This window comes from Pundamilia nyererei, unplaced genomic scaffold (genome assembly GCF_000239375.1).
Source record: "Pundamilia nyererei isolate P.nyererei 1_Seehausen unplaced genomic scaffold, PunNye1.0 scaffold00290, whole genome shotgun sequence".
Taxonomy (NCBI): Eukaryota; Metazoa; Chordata; class Actinopteri; order Cichliformes; family Cichlidae; genus Pundamilia; species Pundamilia nyererei.
Genome location: NW_005187691.1, coordinates 190,172 through 194,680, shown reverse-complemented (window position 1 = coordinate 194,680; position 4,509 = coordinate 190,172). Strand labels below are relative to the sequence as shown.

The window sequence follows — 4,509 nt, the reverse complement described above, 5'->3', positions numbered from 1 at the left end:
AAGGTTATAATATGAAATGTGACTTTTTATACTCTGCAGACTTCTGTATTCCCACACTCTGACAATAGTTTCTATGTGTGACTTTTGAACACTTTTTAGGGAGTACTGCATGAATCATCAGAGATATCATGAGAGAATCTATGAGAGAATTCTGATGGTGGTGAAATCAAATTTGACTGGTGCAGTTTTCCTTTTTTGTTACCACTGAAACGTTACGTTAACTTACCAGTAAGTCTCAGTAAGCTGTTGAAATTTTGTTGATATTTTCTTTGACTCCAGGAAAAAAACGACACCATTATTCTCAATAAAGAACCAGTTTCTTTTCTTACAGCTCCTCATCATATCATCTTTGATCATTTAGCCACAGTGACAGAACTAGGACTATACCTTAATATTCTTTAACTGTCAGGGAGTCAGCTGCCAGGACCTTAAATTTTTGCTGTTGATTACAACACTTTGCAATCAAAAAATACAATTTCTGCTGTTTTCCAAAAAGCCACTGATACGACCAAATTCAACAATAATCAGTTAAAACAGTTCAACATTTTTGTCACAAAATACAAATAATTTTTTTCCACATTTGGTCCATTTGTGAACAGCAGTAAACAGCTTCCAATCATCTTCTTCATACTCACGATGTGCCCAAAAGTAATCATGGATTTCAAAGAATGGAATAAGATCTTTCTCATGACGCCACAAAATTTGCTCCCAGACGCCAGGACGTTTTTCCTCACAGAGCCTAGACCCAAGAAACTCAGCCATTTAGATTTAGTGGATCCAAATCTTGTGCTACGCCATTTAACTCCCGCTGACTTAGCATTGAACTCTCAGCTGGGGGCACAGCCATAACAGGGGGGACATGAGCTACTAGAAGATGAATCTTCAAAGTCCTCATCACTAGAATGTTGCACATCTGGAGACAAAACATGATCCTATCAACTGTGCCAGTAAAAATGGGAGGTGGCATTTCATCTGAATGTGGTACAGGTCTCTTTGCTGATGGGAGGTTAGATTAACCTTCCATAACCTACCTTATGTGGCCTGATAGATGATTTAGTTTGAGAACTGTATCCAGAAATATTGACTAAACAAAAGTCACCAAAGTGACTCTGTGGCTCCTTCCATACTACTGGAATACCAAAAGCCAAGCTGTTTCTTGGATTGGGCTTGTGGGCATCCTGGTTTTCTGTAGCTCAAGAAGTAGAGCAGGTCATCTACTAAGGTTGGTGGTTTGATCCCTGGCTGCTCTGGATGCCTCTGGATGTATTCGTGTGAGTGTTAAGTAGAAAAGCACTTAGGCATAGAGAAAGGTACTTATATGAAGGAGGCATGTTGTAAAAAGTGCTATATAAGCACCAGCTCATTTTATCATTCTCTTTTCCTTAGTCCATTTTTGCAGCTTTTTTCAACAAACTATCCTATCAAACTGAAAAGGATACCCATTTTCATACCAAAAAAAGCAAAATATATTTTTTTTCACAAAGCGCTTATGTTTTGTTGTTATTTGGATGAGCTTGTGCAGATATGATCCAATATGATGCAGGCTGGTGTATTCAGTGATGCCCCAGATCCTTCCAGAAGGCCTTTGGCCACTGGCATCAGCACCAGCATTTGGCCATGTATTACACCGCTAATAGTTAGCTATAACTGCCACTAATACGAGACACATTATAAGACATGTCTTTGAAAGACTCCTGAATTTACATATATGTGAGAATTTTGTAAGAACAAAGACGGTGGGACCTTCCAGAGAAGAAAAAGGATTTCTTAAGAATGGTGATTTGACTGGTGTTGGATAATACTGTTACTGCTTTATTCTAGTGACCACTGAAATGCAAGTTAGTGTACAAAATGCCTCAGATTAACTGCTCATAAGATGTGTTACCAAGATGGCTTCCAAGTGCTGAGATATGCTTCTAGAAGAATGTCGATATTGGTACACTGCCATCAATAAATGTCAACTCATATAGGTGTCAGTAAGGTATAAATTGAAAGTAAGACAAATATCTGGATGGTGCATTCTCTACACCCCTAGTAATTAGGTGTAATTTGTACCTATACTAATTAATTTAAACCTGTAACATGTTAGCTAAATAACAACACACACAGACAAACAGATCTGATTTAGTCATTCCAGCCAACAGAGACATCACAATAATGTAGCATGTACATAGTGTGGGAGATAATCCACTCATTTCCAAACAAAGGATTTGTGTTTCCTTCGAACATAACTGTAAACCACCAGCTGGCTCCATCACACATCCTGCCCAGCAGTGGAGGCAGGGGAAACTAAAATGTGACCAAAATGTGTGAGAAAAACAAGACCACACAGGGCGGGAAAAGTAAAACCCGTGTCACACATGTACATGCACACAGTTCCTGGTGAGGGTCATCTTTTCCAGTCTGTCACGATGCTCCCTTCACTGTCTCTGCTGTTATTTTCTCCTTTTTATCTTCAACTGCTTTTTTATCTCAGTACAGCCACAGTCTCCCGCTGTTATTGTTGCTTTGTATTTTACACGTGATGTTCAAATGTGTGTCAGCTATACCTTACATTAACAGCAATGATTCTAATATGATTCAGAGAATATGAGAATGTGCTCATGTGGTCTTCAAGCATAATTTTATAGTGATGTTTTTTGCTGTCAACACAATATTTCTGCAGTGACTAAGAGCTGCCGTGCTGAGTTCAGCATTAATATAGGACCACATATTTTACAAGCACCAACAATACAATGATTATTAAATAAAAACACAAACACGGGGTAACAATAATACTAAGCATGGACCTTTTAAGATTAATGGGCCTGTAATACGTTATATATACATAGATATATAAAGATATATATATATATATATGACACACGATATTATGGCTGTACGTCCACACACACACACGCGCGCGCACACATACACACACACACACACACACACACACACGTACGTACCACCTTACTATAATATTTAGCTCCTTCCTTCGCTCACATACACGTATAAACACAGAGAAACACAGGAAAGACAAGGCCTACCTTAAGTGTTGTTTTTCCTCAATTCAGCGGCGATGAGAATAACAACCGTCTGACCGGTGGATAATAGGTCGGTCACGGTCGGGTTAATATCCAGCCCTCGGTGTATCCTCCTCCGTAAAACCCCGGTACAAACCAGCGGACCCGTTGTTGTGCGCGAGGCGGATTCCCACACTTCCCAAATTCCCCGTTCATTACCGGATATTAATATCTTTTTATCAGTAGATGGACTGGTTATATTACGCTCATTATTCTCCTTCCACCGGTGAGCACGAGCTGACGTCTGAAGAGCTCCGGTGGCATGAGTCTCCTCCGGTCGACGGGAGGTGCTGCATTATTCATAAGAGGGGCGTGGCCAATACGCGGAGTGTGTGTGTTTGGGTGCGCGCGCGTGCTACAAACAACAGAATGCTTGGGCTGGGTTCAGTTATACCAGCGTAGTCGCCATGAAGCGCTCGCGAGAACGACATCTAGCGGCCAAAAGGTAATTTGCAGAAATAAATCTAATCAAAAGGCACATTTCTTTTGCTGGAGAAAGTCAATGAGCAACATGGTTACGTTATATGATTCGTAGAGTAACAAATGCGTGTTAATCCGCATGTGAAAATAGACCACTGTTGTGTTAGTGTGCTTGTATCAGTTTTTTGTCTCTGTAACGTGGTTGTTTTTTGCTTGTTTGTTTATTGTTTTTTCCTAGCTGACCTGTTCACCTGTTATATCAAGGCTTTAAGTTTGCACGATTTGGGCACGTTGAGTGACAGGTGAATCTAAACGATGAATCCTGAATGTCTTGCGGAACAAAATGATCTCATCTATAGACTCATCAGATCAAATTACATGCTTCCACTCATCAGGTGTTCCTTGGCACATGCAGCAAAGAGGAAATATTAGTCCCTCTTTCCCGGGGTGTTTCTCATGAAAGCCACGGATATCTTTTGCACCTTCACAGGACGTTACAGTGATGTATTAACAACCTCTTTTTTTCTCCTCTTGAGTAGTCTTTTCCAAAATATTGCTCAACAACTAATGAGCTTAGATGCATGAAGAGCTAACCAAACAATTTTCAAGCTACTTGTTAAGTGAAATATTGCTAGCATTTTACAAAACTGTCATTGAACAGCGGCTACTCTGTGTGATGCTTCCACAGACTGAATATAAAAATGTAGAGCCACAAAGACATCAGTGAATACTCCCGGTCATGTAGTCTTTCAGAGTGTCAACTTGTCTGAGAAACCAAGGGACATTGGCTCTGATAGGCTAGCAATGACATGGTAAAACATACCCTACTTTCAAACTAGCAGTTTAGACCATCATTATTTAACATGCAGTTCTTGTTTGAACCAAATATTTTAAATTTGGAGTCATCACAGCATAAGACCTGCTGTGACTGATTTTCAATTTAGCAATTCCATGGAGACCATGGATGGATCAATTATAAGGCATAATAAGGACAAAGACATCTTTCTAACATTCACACTGCACC

General features: G+C 39.9%; 1 protein-coding gene across 2 annotated transcripts in view; it reads right to left on the bottom strand.

Annotated features, from left to right (window-relative positions):
* tanc2a (tetratricopeptide repeat, ankyrin repeat and coiled-coil containing 2a) overlaps window positions 1-3,346 on the bottom strand; it is a 55,904-nt gene extending 52,558 nt beyond the window's left edge. For both annotated transcript variants that reach the window (XM_005750842.1, XM_005750843.1), the window contains exon 1: window positions 3,030-3,346. The gene's annotated coding sequence lies outside the window, so the exon portion shown is untranslated. The remainder of the gene's footprint in view (window positions 1-3,029) is intronic.
* Window positions 3,347-4,509: the final 1,163 nt, after the last annotated feature.